General features: G+C 43.7%; 1 protein-coding gene across 12 annotated transcripts in view; it reads right to left on the reverse strand.

Annotated features, from left to right (window-relative positions):
• The window catches only part of LOC100749513 (protein turtle), a 161,772-nt gene that overhangs the window by 113,670 nt on the left and 29,167 nt on the right, over nt 1-18,935 (reverse strand). For all 12 annotated transcript variants that reach the window (XR_002945983.2, XR_002945984.2, XR_002945982.2 and 9 more), the window contains exon 2: nt 18,851-18,903. The gene's annotated coding sequence lies outside the window, so the exon portion shown is untranslated. The remainder of the gene's footprint in view (nt 1-18,850; nt 18,904-18,935) is intronic.

Consider the following 18,935-nt stretch of genomic DNA (forward strand, 5'->3'; position numbering starts at 1 on the left):
CTTCTCTTCTCTTCTCTTCCCTTCTCTTCCCTTCCCCTCCCTTCCCTTCCCTTCCCTTCCCTTCCCTTCCCTTTCTTTCTCTTCTCTTCTCTTCTTTTCTTTTCTCTTTCTTTTTTTTTGGGGAGGGGGAGGGACGCCATGTATAGATACTACGAGTATAGATAGGTATTATTGCTTGCATCCGCTACTTTGGGCTGTTCTTCTTCTTTCTTCCATTTCTTCAAGCTCGTGCTTGCGTACTTCGCGCTTCTCTCTCCTCGTTGAATTCTCGCCAGCAACGAGCAGAATCCAAAGGTAGGGAAAGGTAGAAGCTGCTCGACTTTTCGGAAGCTATCCACGGAAGGGAGACTAGAAAAGATATAGAGAGGAATTGAAGCTTCTTGTGAAAGTCGATCCTTTGGGATCCTAATTTTTTCGCGTGGAAAGTCGACCTCTCGTCGGCGAAAACTCGGCCCCGGTAAAACGATACTTTTGTTTTTACTTGGCGATTGCTTCTCGATGAAATTTCATCGAGCAAGATATATTTTAAGAAAAAGCAAAGTTTCGTGTCCTATAATTCCGACGATTCGAGATTTCTGATTCGCGCAAAAACGATTTTGATCGACGGAGCATTTCAATTTGATGGAAAACTCTTTGTATATGTACGCGGCGCGTAATCTCCATCGGCTGGCTCAGTCTCGCTATTTCTTTTCTTTTTTTTATTTTCGTGACAATGAACCGATGAACGGTCGCGTTAAGTTAATAACACTGCTGCAGTTACGACTTAATTAAGCAACGACAAAGATTTTGGTCGGCTCCAGCCGGCGTACGCGTATAGTCATGCTACTCGCGATTAGTCATGCGTATCGCGATGTAATTAACTGAATGCGGCCTGCCGTGCTGTTGCATAATCAACAAGTTCACGTTTTTTCCGCTCCACTCGCGCTATGAATACTAATTACGGTCGTTTTGTTAAAGGAATCGATGATTCAATAACACCATTCGCGATTAATCTCATTTTCGATATTTCGTTCGTCCCTCGAATTGTTCAAAAAGCTCAGGGAAAAGTTCGGTTTCTGATTCGACAGTTTCGCGGTCGCATTGTCGCTCACTTCATCGAATCGCGTCTTGGAAGAGAATCGAAGATCGACAAGGACGCTAAAGTTCTACACTGCGAGTCGCGAAAGGTTAGCGTAACTTTTAGTAGCGCAACTACCGACGGACGCGTCGTATCATCGAGCTTGCAGCGAGTCAATTCGGGAATTGCATAGTCGAGCGAAAAATGTGCAAAGGGAAACTCAGGGGAAGTTGACAAGATGGGAAGAAGAAGGAGAGATTCTAAATCAGATTCTTTATTTTTGTTAACAGTTTCAATCTTGGGACGGAAGAGATATCGCACCTATTACCGGTATTCTTTGTGAGGAAATTCTGGTTAATGTTAGTCTAGTTACTGTACCCGATTTATTACTGCATTTATAGATACTGTCGCGTCGTTATTTCTGAAATTGTTATCTTTAAAGGATTAAATTCTCTGGTTACTAGTACTGCCTTTAGAAAGATATTGTCAAATGGGGTGATTATTTGAGTCCCACCACAGAGCCGGATAGACTTCATTCACGGAAACAGTTGGGACCACCAGAAACCTCCATAGTGGTCAGGTAGTCGCCAGACACGATTTTAGAGGAAGTGATCAATAGCGACCACTAACTGACCACAGGATCGACGTCATCTACGCCAGGTACTTGGCTAATGGGTGGTAGTTGATAGCATAAGCCAGTATCCTAATATATTTTCAAAATTCGAGAACGTAGGTCTTTTGGTGAAACTTTAGAATCTGAATCTAATTCCTCTTATCTTTTTTGCTTTTCTTTCCTCTCATTTACTTTCCCTCTTTTCTTTTAAGTAATAAATCCGTAAAAATATTTTAAGCAAATTAACAAAACCCCGAAAAGGCAAGACCTCAATCACTTAGATACCAAGTCAATTTCTTTTTCAATTTGGGACACAGCTAAAAGAGAGATGGAAGATCGCCTCTACTCGGCAAACTTTTGAGATTCGCTCGTTTCGGTTCTACACATTATAACAATGGTTGGGTGGTGGGATCTAAATTATTAGAGGCACTCTTTTAGAAAGTTGAGAGAAGATGATCCTTTTTGTAGATCCCGTCAGAGAAAAATTTCCCTTTTAAGCGTTTATGAAGAGCTTGCTGTTCATAAATATCCTCGGTTGAATATGTTAACGGCTTAGACGCTTCTAAAGCTGAAGACGGTTTTCCTCGCGTATAAAGTGGATAAAAATAGCGGTCGCTAGTTCGTTCCGTTGATAACGGCTCGTTTCTTCTAGCATTTTCTCCGGCAGCTCGTGTTTCTTCCGGATTCAACGCCATGCGAAACAGAAGGCAAATACTTTGCGTAATATCCTCGTTTCTTCGTGTGACGAAGGATTCTTTAATGTTTCTGTGCCAGAGCGCGAAAGAATCGAACCTCATTTCAAACCATTCCGCGTGATCAAATATCTCCTTCCACTCCTTCTGATCGATAGGTTAAATTCAAGATCGCGTGAGAGAGGCTATTATAAGTGGGTACTTCAGCTCACTTGTCGTAGTAGATGGGTACCAGACGCCGATCACCGACGATCATTCTTGTTGAACGAGGAGCAATCCACCTCTTAGAATACCAAGAACCTCGACGCCACGTCGGAGATCATCTCGAGTCTGTAACGAAACGCGATCAGATCCAATAGGAAATCGTGACTGTCCGACCCATTCTAATCTCATACAATATACCGACAAATATTTGTCCCCTTGTTTTGGTTGGAAACTGTGCTGATGTCACAGATGACTCCCTTCCAGTCTTACGTTAACTCCAGTTTCCATCGCGTACACTTAATTTTGTTTCTTTTATCTACTTCGGTTTTCGTAGGATGCTTTTATCACCAGCAGAGTCCCACGAGACTCGTTTTGCAATCATTGCCGATAGCGAGGTTCGATCGACGAACCTAGCGCATCCACCTGGACTTTCGAATTCGATTTCAGCCGAACTCTACTCTGTAATTTACTCGAGAAAATAAAGAAAAACAATCGCGTCGGTTCCCTAAGGGGCAACGGTGCAAAGTGCCGGTGAAAATTGATCATTTCGAAGGACTCGAAGGCGAAGGAGTCGCGTAGGAAGGGAAGCTACGTCCGACGATCGAGCAGTCGGTCATCCGGACAGCACGCGACGAGTAGAGAGTTTGTGAGGAAACGAAGGCGCCACGCTCTCAGGAAAGTTCCATCTCATCAGCCATTAAACAAAGCAGCAGCAGACACAAAGGAGCGTCTGCATTGTTGAGAGGGTAGCTGGCAACGGCTCAAGAGAGAATCAACCCCCTGTCGAGTAACGTCGAGAGGTGTTTCTGATTAATCTCCACGACCCCCACGCTACCCCCTTCTCCTTTCGGCTCGTGTCTCTTTCTCGTATATCTTTCAAAAATGCAAAACGTTCGGGGCGGCAAGGGCGAAAGCCCGTTCCTTTTACCCGTAAGACTACCCTCCTGTGGATAAATAACTATGCCGGAATATCTAACTCAAAGGGATGGAATCAATGCCAACGAGGGCCACCGCGATAACCTTTAGCCGAGATTGTCTCAGGAATTTTAATGGCGCTCCTAATAACGCGAATGCAAATCAAAATCTCGGTGGCAAATGGTTTGGACTGTCGCGTTCGTGTCAAATAGCCAAACGAAACCTTGAACCGTCTTCATTTCTTCTCGTTTCCTTTCGTACGTGCGCACCACCAAAGGCGAATCTACCGAACGAACCAAAGTTTTCTAATATTGGGAAACGAAGATCTGAAAAGCGGCACGAAAGTCTATACAGTGTACCTTTAATATCCGTTATTGCTTCGTTTTTTCCCGCAATCGAGAACCGAAGGCTGATCCACCACGAAACGAGGTACAGGTAGCCAGGATACTTTACTCGATAGAAAGGCGAATTCGATCGAAAAGCTATCTGCTTACTCGACGCGGAAAGTCCAGATACTGAAGCAAGTTAACGGAAGACTTCCGTCCATTGTTTGATCGATGTCGTTCGTTTCAACGACATTGGATGGTTGTCGCTGTTTGCCTGGCGCTCGAGCTGATTAGAATATCATATTCGGTGGCATGTAACGATTGTCATAGCACGAGATTTCGTGCAAAATCGGAGAACTAGATGCCACTCGGCGTTGATAGTAATCGTCGCGCATCGCTGCAATTCGAGAAGGATAACTCTCGAAAAAGAAACACCACGATACAACGTGTAATAAGAGAGATTTGCGTATGTGTCGCGAGCTCACAAGTGCGAGCGACTGATACATACATCTATGTATATCCTAAACTTGTAACGTTTATTCGAATTCCATAGAATCGGTCTATCCGACTGGTCAAACTTCCAGCTGCGCTTTCACGCGTTATTAATCGCCGAGACTACTCGTAATTCATCGCTCGCCCTCTTTACCTTCCCTTTCTTTCCTTTCTTTCCCACCTATTCGTCGTCGCTCGTATTTTTGTACGGCGTCGCGGGTCGTCGTGTTTCAACGTACATTTTCATCGTTACGTTTTTGCTTTCGACGTTCTGATTGAAAAACGTTTCAAAAACGAGAGATTGCTCTGCTCATCGCGCCATTCGTCAAGGCAGCATAAAAACGCGTAAGAAAGGGGTGAAGCGCGATTTTAAATACCGAGCTAACCATCGCGAAGGCCGCGAACAGGCTATGTCCATGACGTTCGAGAAAGGTCAGGGATGAAAATATAAAATAGTACGAGAAGTCACAATACACTTCTTTTTCTAAAGATAATTTTCTAGGGCTCGCGTGAGTGCGATGCAGGGATTGCTGTTAAAAAATTAGTGTTTTCTGTTCCTCTCGCTAAACGGTACAAGTCGAGTGCGAGCGAGCCAAAAGCACGTCGAGGCGGAACGCGCGGCATCGATCACGATAAGCGCGTAGACCGATCGTGTGATTCGTGGTTCGCTTCGACATCCGGACACCCGGTAATTCCTGACACAGAACGTACACGGCGAATCACGCGATTCCAAGCAAATCCGATGCCGTTTACACGCCAGCCACGGAATACCAAACTGCTATATATATATATACAACGCAAAAGAAAGGAAGTTGCATCGGTATCGAGGCAGTGGTTCCAACGACCAAGCGAGATAGGAGAAAACGCCGATCTCTCGAGAGATTTTAATGACCGGGCCGCCAAATTCCATAAACCGACTTGGTATCGGATTATATCGCAGCTATACAGCTTTCATGATCGTGTTCAAATTTTAATGTCGCGTTTCGCGTAACGCACTATAGCACACGAGAGCGCCTACTACGAGCTTCGCCTATCGTGCAGTCTTGCTGCCGGGCTTTACGATATCGCAAAACGCCCCCGGATCCGTTTTAAGTGCGATGGACGTCGTAAGCTTTACGATCGCCCTACAGCCGACGGCCCACTTTCGCGATATTACAAATCGTTCCGATTTTCTTCTCCGAGTAGCAACCTAGTGACGTTCTTTCCCACCAAAATCGTTACTTCTTTGCGAACGAAATATTCTCCGAATGCGACAATCTTTCCCGTAGAAAACAAATTTTCCATCTAAAGGAACTATGCCATCGTCAGTTTTTTCCTCTTTTTCTTCTTCTTTTTTCTACTTTTTTTTTGAAGAGGAGAAGAAGGAGCATAGTTCTGAACGCTATTTTCCTTTCATATTACCACAATAGCTAACCCGACCGAAATATCGATTTTACTTTGTATTACCGGCGGCGAAACAGCCATCGCAATATTTTCCATATCTACAATGTCGTGCCGTGCAGCGACGCAAAAGCAAGTACTACATAGATCAGGCAAATTCGATCTCGATTCTCCTAGAAATCGGATCGTAACGCGAATCGCTACGTGGGAAACCGTTACTTTCAGACGTACCTTGCAATTAGTCGGCTGGCAAATAGGTGCAACGTATAGCCGTCGCATCCCTCACGCCTTCCACTTAGCTGCAAGTTTAAATGTAACGTAACTTCGGAATACCGACTGCTGATCAGGTAATTAATCCCTGCGACTTGTTCTTAAACAGAGTTTAAACGTTTACCGAAATTCGCGCCATTTAATCGCGGAACGTGCGATTAGTCAACTAACAACGATCGTTTCGTCGAAACCGGAGAACGATCGAGAAAGAATAGGAGTTATCTGCTTAGGTGGTGAAACTTCTATAATCGTGATACTGGAGTTACTTAAAATAAATCTTTACGAACAATACGTATTATATCGGCAAATTCTGGTAGGTATTATTATTCCGTAACGAGCTCTGAAACGAGCTATTTTCACCGAGCCATCGCTCTGTCTATATGGCGGAAACAATCCCTTCTACAAAAGGAAGCTTGAAAACCACAGCGAGCCACCTTATATGCAAATTCAACAGCACCGATCATACTATGCTGTATAAAGTAGCCTGTAGGGAAAATGATCTAGACCAGTGTTGAATAGATAAGTGTGGGAGATATTCCTCTTTCATCGAGAATTCATTTATCGTGGTGAGCGTTTCATAAAATTAACTCGATTCGATGGCTCTTATTTTAATTTTAGCGACTAGAACGTAATCCATGCATGCGATACGTTTCAAAAAGATGCTGATTTCGGTGGAATATCGTGCCGAGGAGAAGATGAAACGTTGGAGAAATTGGTCGCGCGATATTCGAGCTCCGACTATTCGGACAAAAGAGTTTTATTCGCCATTGAAAAAAGTGTGGTAACCGACTCGCAAAAGGTAGAAATATGTGCCGATCAAGTCACAGGAATCCCATCTAGGATTAATAATCGGATATCGTCGATATAGGGAAACAAGCCTCAGGCGTTTTGGAAAAAATTTCCAGCCATATATTCGGGGTGTCTAAATTAACCGACGTCGATCAAGCTGAACGGTCGAGATAACAGGCTGGCAGAGTCGATTTCGTAGCATTGGTGGCACTGGTCGAAGTAGAAAAGTTAAATTAAATTCTATGCGCCTCCCATTTCAATTCGTTTCGGCACCACCGTCACATGTGCAATAGACGAGTCAAGCGTAACGTACACTTATGGCGGTCGTTTTCATAATCCTGCTCCCAGAGGCCTACTATAGCTTTTTACGATAATGGCTCGACTATAAAATTTTCCACAGGCGTTAGTCACTTCCTGAAACATTCTCAAGGCAGAACGCGGTTACGGATAAACGATCGACCGATTACTTTTCAGCTCGTTTACCTTTGCCCTATATTCGCTAACTACCTCTTCGATCGACACGGATCCCGCGATCGATTCCGAAAGTCTCGAATAAAAATGCAGTGCGTTTCGCGTACTGCGTTTACCGGTATTCGACAGAGTCGAATACAATGGAAAAATGCATCGCTGAACGTAAATGAAACAGAAATTCGACGGTGATTCTTTAGCCCAGTCGCAGTTTACACGCGTCGATGAAACTGGAAAAAGTTCTGCCAGGCATTTCCATAATCCGGTTTCATCCCCGTTGCCGTCACATTTTTACGACCGTGGCCAGCATAAAATCCCGCCCATGGAGATCTTGTTCGCTTTGCGAAACAAGAAGGGGAGAAGGTGCGAAGAGCTGTCATACGATAACTTGGAACGCGCAGGGGTCATACCAGTGGTAAAGGTCGCGCGGACATTATCCCCGGTCTGCCCTTGTAGCAAGAATAAAGGGACACGAAAGATGTATGGGAAGGAATGAGGGTCAGCTAGAAAAAACATTGTAGGAGAGACAGCAGTGACCAAGTGGAGAAAAGACGAGAAAAACGTGAACTACGAATTGCTGGGAGAAGAATGAGAAAATGCGAAAAAAGGGAGAAAGATGAAATTAATGAGACGTAGGAAAGGAGGAACCGATGGTATACAGGATGTTTTTTGATACATGAAATGTACTATGATTATAAGGTGTGCTATTCGGTACACGTTTCGAGGACATCCAACGAAATATCTCAGACTCGGAGTTTTATCGCGATACCGTGTAGCTTCCAACGGAATGTATGCTATAGCGACGACAGTTCGGTACATAATCTTAAGCGCCGATCGCTTAACGACAGCGCCAGTGAAGCAAGCGAACTACGATGAATACGTCGCGTCGACAACGGAACTGTCAAAAACATTTTGACGTAACTTTTCTTCGAATTCTTTTATTCGACGTTTCCGTCGCAACTCAGGGCAAACTTGCAAAAAAGTTTGACACATTCGACAAAATTTTCATTGAAATTTTTATCGAGATCGCTATAAAGAAGACGTTTCGCTATCGCTAGGAGAAATCAGCAAAATGGCCGGTCGAGGAAAGGTAGTTCAAAGACTTTCCAGACGACGTCGAGGACGTCGTTTCCCTGTCCACCACGGGTCTGACCTCTTCAGGGGCGGTTGAATAATAGAGGAGAGCCATCGCAACTCGAGGTCGGCCAACCTGTATCCTCGCACCCTCCTTCGAGTGCCGCTAGTCTGGGATAGTTGTGAATAACGATGCCCGAGGGAAAAGCAACCCCTTGTTGGTATCCTCGTGTTAGCTAGCGCAGACCCTCTCATGATCCGACACTTCCTCTCCCACACCGCCATACTCCCATCGAAACTGATGTACAGTTCACCTTGCTTTCTATCAGCTACACTTTTCCCTTCCGTATTCCAATGCCCGGAAAATATTCTCGCCTCGATAACATCTCGAGAAGGGGTATTTATTGGAATCCACCTTTTATTTCTACACTTCCGTTTTCCATTTCGATATCGCGAGAATTCGCTTCAGTAAGGGCGAAAGGGTTGGAAACAGGAAATCGAGCGCGAACAACTTTTATCCGAGTCCGGAACAAGTTTGAAAGGAAACGATTGCCTCCTACTGTTTATCGCACTGCTAATATTTTTTGATACGTGTCCACTTTGTTCCTTGCGTTCTCGTTCATGGTGCAATCATAAAATATTCCGTAACATAAGCTCTAGACTGTCGAAGTCTACGATATAACTTGTTTATCGATCCGAAAAGACGAGGCGCTGTCGACGCAGTGTGTGGCGCACCGTAACCAATGAGATGCAACTAGTTAATTTGTGAAGATTTGTCGGTAATATAAGCAAAGCCAGAAACAGTGGACCCAGTCGAGTTCAAAGCCACCTAGTAACGGAGCTAACCCGATGTGAATATTCCTCTCAGAAATTGGAAATGATAACATCGAAATGATAACATTGAAAATGTTAATCTGCGCAATAGCATCATCGATCATTGACCGTGTTCGCTTTTTTTTCTCCGCGGATATTGCCTCCAACGAATAACATCTACATGTCCCTTACGCGTTCGCGTAATATCCAAAGTTTAATTACTAGGGTAGTGGCGCTGCTTTATTAGTGGGTCTAACGATAACACTGTTCACAACGCTAAACGAGCACGATAAAACAATACTACAACATATATAGATAGATAGGAGGAAGAGAGGTGCAAAGCCAAGAGCAGGGCAGCCAGTCGGGTGTCTGACACTACATATTTGCTCGAGAAGACAAAAGGAACTGGTTGCTCGGAAATGGTGCCGAACTATAGAAGTGGATGAGCAAGAAGAGTAAGAGGGTGGAAAACTTAACAATACCCTCAGGCCGATGTGGCACGCAGAGGAGGACTAGAGAGATTGAAAGGGAAAATGCCGAGAGAAGGAAAGGACCAAGTGCCACTAAAAGTGTCATCCCTCATTCTCGCTACGATTTAGTCGCTTGTAAAACCAGGCAGAGGTCTTCGTGCATACGGGTTCCTTCGAAAGCAGGGTGAAGGGGTAGGTGCACATCTGTATATATAGGTACGCGCGAAACGAACAAAGTATCGCGCTACTGGCCATTTTCTTCCGCAACACCTCCAACTTTCGCGGGCACTCGGCCAACCTGCCATTTCTTCGCGAGTTCCGAATCCTCTCTCGACACCTACAAAATTATCGCAGCTCGCTGCCCGTTTTGCAATTCCCAAAGGATTCGTGGAAATGCAGAAAGGATACTTATTTTCCTAGGGAAGTACTGGCGAACGGAGACCGAGTGGCTTTACGAAAATCCACTGGAGACATTTCAAAGTGCTTTATGGTTATTCGTCGCATACATATTCCCTCTCGTTCGCTACTTCGCGAGCGAATTTTTGGATACTTTTAATGGATCTCTCTCCCTCTCTTTCTCTCTCTCTCTCTTCCTGAATATATATTTTCTTCCCCTTCGATAACGATCAAGTAAACCATGGGTTACCCGGAAAATCGACACTTCCTGGAATCCTTTTATCAAGACAGAAGAACTATCGTTCGAGACGAGTATCTGTAGAGGACTTGTATAGAGGGTGTTTGATTTATTAAATATTATTGCTTGTTGTTGAACCGTCGAATATATTTAAAATAATAAATTAGTATACAGGCTATATTCGCTGAGACGCTCGTACAGCGTATAAGTTGTAAAATAGCATCACTAATGACTCGTTAATTAAATCGCTGATAATTCGTTGATAACTGGTTGATAACTGATCGACAACTGACTGTAACTCCGTTAATAACTGATTCGTCCGCGATCGCGTCCGTTTATTTATACTGGTCGGGGGAGAGTCGGAAAATTCAAATTTGTCTTTGATCGACGGTTGCACGTAGCGGCGACATTGTTTTGCCCGGAGTTTATTTATCGTTACGTTTCGTGCGTCAAGGCGGTGTCAATGTCCCAAGGCAAAATAACAACATGAGTTGAATGTCCCCTAACTCATGTGCCGCTACATCTAAAAATTGTGAAATTTTGTAGAATTTGTCTGATTTGTGAAACTTCTGGTAGCGATCGAAGGGGAAGCTCGTACCAGGTGCTACTGGTATTCACTGCCACGAAACCGCAAACGGTAAAGAAGGTAACAACCAAAGATCGCGATTACCTCGAGAGAGCGCAAACGCGAAAAAAGCGCACAGCCTCGTTGCGGTAATTAAGTAAGAAATTGTAGTTCCTTGGAAACATAACTACACTGTGTGCTTTCAATTATCGCTTTCGTAGCAAAAAATGACCACGAACCGCAACTTTCGGGACTTGCGACCACGTTACACCCAAAAAGAGCGAATTGTCTTTCTCAACACGTATAATCGTGTTCCAATATTAACGATACGCTCTAAGCATTCCAACACCAAACGGAATATAAAGTAAACCGTATCGCGTGGTGCTTTGATGCATTTGCGGCTTCACGCATAATAACTTTCACATGGACAAAAAGAAGAAACGATGAATGACGAGCGGCGAATAAACGTGGACAAAGCAATACTTAACTAATAGACAGTAAAAGAACTATTTTATCTAGTGTTCTCGTAAAATAAACAGGTACACAAAAACGCGATCTAACAAGTAGATCGTGGAAACTCGTCTCTTTCGTGAATACGATCTTCGATACGACGCCATTGCTCGGTCAATGTTGCTCTCGTCGGGCTTCGTACAACTACGAGATCACGCTACCACGAAGTACATAAACTTTGCATATTGTATGTACAACGCGGGAAACTTGCGACGCACTTAGAAAACTCTGAGGGACTTGGTTCGAGAACCACTTCGATTTCATGCTTCCGATTATGCCGTTATATGCATTAAGCGTACAAAAATTGAATACATTCAGGATTTGCATAGATTTTCTATCCCTCTCCTATTACCATAATTTGTAAAAGTCAAATTATAATTTCATTCCAACTTTTAATGCAGTTCTTTGCATTTGTTAAACTTGGTCTCTTCGAGATCAACGAAATATCTAACTTTCGCGTGGCGTCGTGTTGCAGAATTACAAAAGAATCGCGACAGAAACTTTTATCGTACTAACGCATCACCTTGTACTCGTCCTCCGCTTATACCACTACTTCGTTATCTAACCATGCTATTATTCGGCAATTACCATTTGGGAACTAGCGCGAGTAAATTTCGATCCGCAATCGATGAAAACCCATTCTTAAAGGGATCGCCGTGCATGGACTTTTTTCTTTTCTCGAATTGCTACGTCGAAGATCGTAAGGAGCAATGGGAACAACGACGAGAGTGAGAGTCAGCCTTTAGAAAGTACTTACTCGCGATAACAAAGGAAAAAAGCGGGCGGTATAATAGTGATTTCCATCAGGGGACGTTTAAACTACCGAGCAAGGATGTCTGCTCTTCCAACGGCAACAACAGAAACGAGACACCCTCTGCGAAAGAGAGGGGGTGACTGCAGGATCCACAGGGGAAGCAGACGATGAGCAACAGAAGGGTGGAGGGATATTTCCAACGGTCGACTTATTCAAATGAGCCGATAGATTGAGCCACGAAGGTGCCATTTGTTTCTTTCTTCGAGTGGTCTCGCTCGTATTCCCCTGCTGCGACTTCCCCGTCCGAACTAAAAATGATGTTACGGTAGCTGGCGCAGGATCCAACGATCTTCAAATCGTTGTTCCACGTATTTTAGCAAAAAACACAAAAATGGTTCGTACATTTTGTTTCAGTCGCTTAAATCGCGTTCATCGGGCACAATGTATGCATTGCGTGGTGCGTTCGAGCCGGAAAATGATCGTAATTCGAAGAACGTGCCGTGACAAAAAATTAGCGTTTAATCAAATTTATTTGAGCCAGTATTCTTTTTTTATGATAAACAGGGATAAGGCTCTAAATAGTAGTCGATACAGAGAAAAACGGTGGAGCTGTCGGTAGCGTTAACGAGGTTGTACAGGTCACGCGGTTCAAAACAAGTTCGAAAGGAAAGGAAGAAAGTAAAAGGTTGCAGCGGACTAAAGGAGCATACCCTCCGATTTTCCACGTCATTTGTTCGCATCCGACACGATAGGAAATTTTCTCGGGTTCGGTTGTGATACGAGACGAGGGGGAAAATCACTCGACCAGAGTGGAATCGGCGCGTCCGCAATAATGCTGCTGAATGTTACGTACATACATACTCCTCTCTCTCTCTCTCTCTCTCTATCTATCTATCTATCTATCTCTATCTCTATTTATCTATCTATCTATCTACGCCTTACGGCGTCCGTTTCGCACGTCTTATTTCCTCTTTCTCTATCAACCTCTTTCCTTTATCAACCTCTTTTCTCCCATATCGCGCGATAATTTCAATGCCTCTATTCGTTTCTTCTCTCTTTATTCTTGTTCCGCGTGTCGAACGTTCACCGCAAACATAGAAATCAACGCGGAAACACAGTTGTCTCCAATTCTTATCCCCCCTATTGTTTGTTTCTTGCCCAGTAGCCTCAGTAATGACTTGCGATGGAAATTGCCGTTGTCGATGCAAAGACATCACCAGATAACGAGCTGTTTGTACCCAACGATCTAGAAAATTTTAATCACCTGCTCATCGAACAACGAACAAATTGTTGGGATTAAAATCCCCAGCAAGGACAAGCCAATTCCTGCAAAGTTTACTGCAAGGCTCGTTGTCTCCATTCTTCTGGCTCATCTATTCACAGAACGAATGAATTGCTTTGACAGAGAGAAGAAAGAATAGGAAAGCACGTAGAAAACCCCGTAGAAAATGGATCAACAACGATGGAGCACCGAACGAGAGACCTTCTGATACGGTTTCCGATCCCTGAGAAACCACATCCTCGATAATATAATAAGACACCGTTGCACTCTTTCTCGTGAAATATACACGAAATTTTCTCCAGCCTTGTTCCTCCGTTAAAAAAAGTAAGGAAAGGAAATAGCTCGAGACACTGCGTTACTACGAAGAAGCCATGCTTCTATGCCGGAAGCGGTCAGCCGCTATCTAAACACACACATGTTTCAGTCGCGCATCTGGAACCCGCCAGTATGTCTACCTGGTATACAAGTAACTTTACACCAGCCGTAAAGAAGGCTAAAAAACGAGACTAAGTTCTCTCACTGACCGTGAAGAAAAAATCTTCTGTTTGCGGCAAACCTCGAACACGCGAATTCATCCCTCTACCGCGTCGGATTCTCTTTTATTCGAAAATATTCCTTTTCTTTTATTGTACTTACTTTGAAGCGGTATTAGAGCAAAATATATATACATAAAAGTAATTACAGCTAACGTATTACTTCGATAGATATCAAGACTGAAACGCGAAATCGATAAAGGTTCAAAAGCTTCACGACCTTTACAGCGCAACCCAGATCCTTGTACTAGAATAGAAACGCGCGATTGATTTCATTATTTGCTCGAACTACTGAATCAGTCTCGTCTTTCCTTCGTGGAAAACCTGGCCTCCTTTTGTCTCGATCGTTTAGTCGTATTTAATGAGAAATCCCAGCTATTCTACGATCGGGGTCGAGCGTTCCATCCCTTACATGAAAACCTGCCAAAGAACATGCTTCCACAGCCTCCCGATAAAGTTTCAACCTTATAGCCCGGCTCAGAACCGGGTAAACTTTTCCTCTGGAACAAGAAATTGACCCAAGAGTGCCACATACATGTGAAAGAATTACATACGTACTGAAGAAATGAAAAATTACTTACCAATCGCTGACCGAATTGCTAGGGAAATAATGTCCAACATGATCAAACGCATTCTTGCAAAGCGACGAATGAAAATCTGTTCTGTGGCGAATTAATCGAAGAGGCTAATGATTTCGAGCTCAATAACATCCGATCGGGAGAGATAGACGGGTAAAGAAAAGTGAAACAGAAATGACAGCAGATTTACGTCGAGACAGCCATTCACCTCCAACCTACTTCGCGCCACCTTCCTCGCCCACTGCACGCTTCCTTCTCAACTCCGTTAAGAAGTCGCTTTCTGGCCCGTAAAAGTGAATGCATAAAAGTGCACGTCATGAATGTATAAAACAAGGGATAAACCTATCGTGGAATATTTTTGCTCACGCCTTTCCTCGTGACCATTTGCATAGGAAACACATTGGATTACTCTTCCTCTCTCGCTCCCTCCGCTTTCTATTTCTCACTTTCGTCTCCTTTAGACGCAGTGAAGCGACACGATACCTTTGCTCGTGTATGTATCGAATTTCGCGCGCATATCGACGTCCTTACCTACATCGATCCTACGCCACCAATGGTTCCATCTAGTAGTCGAAACAATTCTATCCGTGAAGGCTGCATATGCGACGCTCCTTTGACAATTTACTCGACATCCGATTCGCGAAACTTATTGGTACTCTCGTTTCTCCACGCTCCGGGGTGTTTCATCGAGTTGGAAACCGTCTGGGGAGTCGTTTTAAGCGCGACGTGCACTTAGCTTCGGATAAGTGCAATTTTCTGCCATTTCTTTTGACTTAACCTTACTCTTTCACCGGTCCAAGTGTGGCGCAACATATTATATCGCGAGAAGATTCATTTCTTAAAGGAACACCGCTTTGTACTTTATCGATCGAATGGGTTCCAGCTTCGAGACAAATTTCCACGCTTTGGCTTTACTTTTGTCTTTCAATTTCTGGTAATTTCTAATTCCAAGGATCTTTCATCTGTACCAACAACCGCGGTTTAAACGCTCGGCGTTCATACTGTTCTTCTGTTTTAACGACAGCGATTACTTTCTAGTCACGCGAACCTCTATAATTGCGCGATATTATATACATAATTGATCGATCTTTTCTAAAACGATGTATTTTCTAAGCAAGATCTCAGTTTTTCAGGGAGGAGAACTTGGCTCGAACGCGGCGGTGCTGTAAAACGGCAAACGAGACGCTTCAAGGGCTGGGTGCACTTAGCTCTAAAAGAGCTCCATTCCGCACCCTTTCCTGCATCATCCCCCAGTCGGTACAAGCGTACCCGTATCCCTTACGCAGAAATGTAATATGTGCATACACCAGACGTGCCACGAATAACGCGAGATTTTCCACATGCGGGTCTTCGCAAAAATATCCTCACGAATGGGCATTACTTGTTACTTCACGCTATATCAATTGCTGCTCTTGACTTTTTCGTGAATTTCGAAAATTAGATACTGAAAGCACCATCTTGCTTTTCAACGTATCAATGTCTCACAATTTGTCGGTCGGAGAGGGGGGAGGGGGACAAAGTTCCAATACCTCACGTAAAACAACTCGGAAATATACAATCGAAGAAACGACGAGAATGGATTTAAATTTCACTCATCTTTCTTACATTTTCCCTATTCATTTTCGCTAGGTTTCCTTTCTTCGAGCACTAACCGGGATATTGGCAGCAGTGAAATAAACTAAACGATAAGATTTCGCCATCGCGAACGACTTAACAGAAGCTCGTTGCTGCCAACTCCGAGAGAGCTGCTCTCGACGACGTCAGCCCGAGGATTGTAAAATATTAACAAACGAGAGAGAGAACAGAAGTTCGCTTTTGTATTTTATATATACCGTGGTTTTCGTGTACTACATAAAGTTCGCTTTATCTACAATGGTCGCGTACTTGTGCGTAGCGAAGCGACGTAGGAAAGGATCGAGATGTAAACTCGGAAGGTTCGTCGATGGGAATGGAAGTAACGTTGCTGGAGTAGTGGTTTAACTGTTCGCTCGGGGAAGTGAATATAAAGATATTCCGCTGAATATAACGTACGATCGCTGAGCGAGTCGTTAAATTAAATCCAAGCCATCCAGAGAATTTTAGCTTCGTATCGCGACCTCGCGAATTCCAGTGGAACGTCGAAAACGCTTTACGCCAGTAATATAAACGGTATTATTAACACGCGCCAGGCCACTGTTATCGACCTATAAGTTTACAATTAGAGCTGCTTAAATTCGCGAAAGTTTTCGACATGCGGAAGCCAACCATTCTTCCGCCTTTCCGCGATAGAAATACCGAGAGAGAATAGCACTCTCGCGACTGAGAACACATGTTTCCGCGTGCATCGGGTTCTCGACAGAAGTAGCTACTGTACGGCATGCGAGAAACGACAACGAAGTTGGAAAAAGGCCGATGGAAAGAGAGACGAATCATCATCGAGCATCGCGCGGAAGAGCGTCAAGTTGCGTGACGAATTTCCGAGATGAATCGGGTCGACGATATCATGGTAGATCGCGGATCTGTCGCGAATGAATTTCACGAATGTCACGGGAGGAATCGAAAGAGTCGGAAAAATCAGCGTGTAAAACGATCAAGGCCATCATCATCCTACCGCCGCACACATCAGCCAGGTATAGGCGTTACCAAGCTTTCCTCGCGTCTCCTTCTTGGGATCAACCGATCGTTCTGCACCTTCCACGTATATTCGACACAATATAGTTCTACTTTAATATATCACCCGTATTATCGACTGCTGCGGAACGCGACAAAGAAAGAACGCCGGGAGAAAAATCGAGGTGCGCTGGAACGAACAGAAGTGACGGGGAATGCAACGATGAACCGAAATCGACAAAGACTTCGGCAAAGACCCGTTTCGCGATAAAGAAATGGAAGGAAAGCAATATCGATGAACCTTCCATCTTCAGGATTTCCCTTGCTTCGGTGAATGCTAAAAAGACAAGGCAATAACGTGCGGATGAATATGAGTTGCTGCAAATTCTGGCGTGTAAATCCATGCGCTCTGAGGGTACCAGGAGATAACAACTATTGTTAGAAAGATTTTTTGTTGTTTTGTCGTAGAAGCCCTACGATAAATAATAAAATTGTGCATGCATAACGTGCTGGCTGCAGCGGACTTTAACGGTGGTACCATAATGCCGTGACGATAGTGGAGAATGAACAAGCTATATCGACAATTCAATATACCTGCTTGCTCGAAACACAGAATACCGTTCCTCTAGCTAACTCGTTAAAATTCGTTTAAATTTGTGTTCAGTCCTTTGCGAGATTCGCCTATTCTACTGAACAGAAGCCGAGAGTCCCAGAAAAAGGTAAAATAATTTGACATGATTTGAAAGCGTGAAACGCAAAAGTACAACGAAATGGCAAAAACAGCTAAACGCAGTTACAGGAATAGTCGAGCATGATTTTAACGCTAAATTTACTCGATGGTGATATCGTGCAGTACTTCATCTACATCTAAATGGGCCTATTCTTCTTTTCATCTGGAGAGCGTGTCTATTTACACCAAAAGAAGATCCTGGCAATGCAAGCTTGATTTCAATTAAACTCGCCAACTCTACCGAGATTTTTTCGCCTGCCGCATCTCTGCTGCTTGTATTCATCATGACGGTAGGCAACTTGTTCGTATGCGAATAATACGATGCAGTAAAAATATGTTTCTCTCGTTTCTTTTTTATCCTAGATGTTGGCGAACGAGGTAGGAGAATAAGAACCAAAGAAAACGAATAAACGCATCGCGATCAAGTTAGAGGTAAATTTTGTCAGTGACGAGTACATATATGTGAGATACAACATAATTCTAAAGTAAGGTTGAACCTTTGTTTGTGCAGAATGTTAAATTCTTTGGAAAAAGATAAGGGGTCTAAATGACGAAAGAAGCGGTATGTATCAAAGTGGACGACAAAACCTCGATGTAGGTAGGTTCCTTTGGTTCGATACATCCCTTACTCTCAACTGAGACGAGTTTTTCCATCGCAATGGGGAGGTGGTACGGAGACGTAAAAGCAAGCAAGTGAATAGTTGAAAATTACAGTGAACTCGTCCGTGAGAAGGAATGCTAACTTCTCCGTTCTCCGTATCCTCTTCTTCTCCGCTTCCTTTTCTTCGTGTTTTTTTTCTTCTCGTAAAGAATCTTCCAATCACCGTGACAGATACGACCGACTTTGATAACACATTCGAATACGAGAGTGCACTTTCAACCAGAAGTACGTCAAATTCTTTCGCGTCAATTATGCCACAACGAAATTATCCATGTGCACACATGCTTATACATTAGAAAAACATACGCACGGTTAACTTTAAGTAGAAAACTTGTTGTGTTGCCGTGGATATTGCGGTAATTCGACAGACACTGATTATTCCAAATTTTTTACAAACACGTGGTTTATAGTTTATAATCGTAATCGTAATGTATAGAAGAAGGAAACTTACTGATTCGCGTAGCTCCGACTCGTCGACGAATCTCTCTGCTAGCGGTTTGAAATCTGAAACACAAAAGAAGTCTGCATTATTTTAG

Source organism: Bombus impatiens, unplaced genomic scaffold (genome assembly GCF_000188095.3).
Source record: "Bombus impatiens unplaced genomic scaffold, BIMP_2.2 scf_0129, whole genome shotgun sequence".
Lineage (NCBI taxonomy): Eukaryota > Metazoa > Arthropoda > Insecta > Hymenoptera > Apidae > Bombus > Bombus impatiens.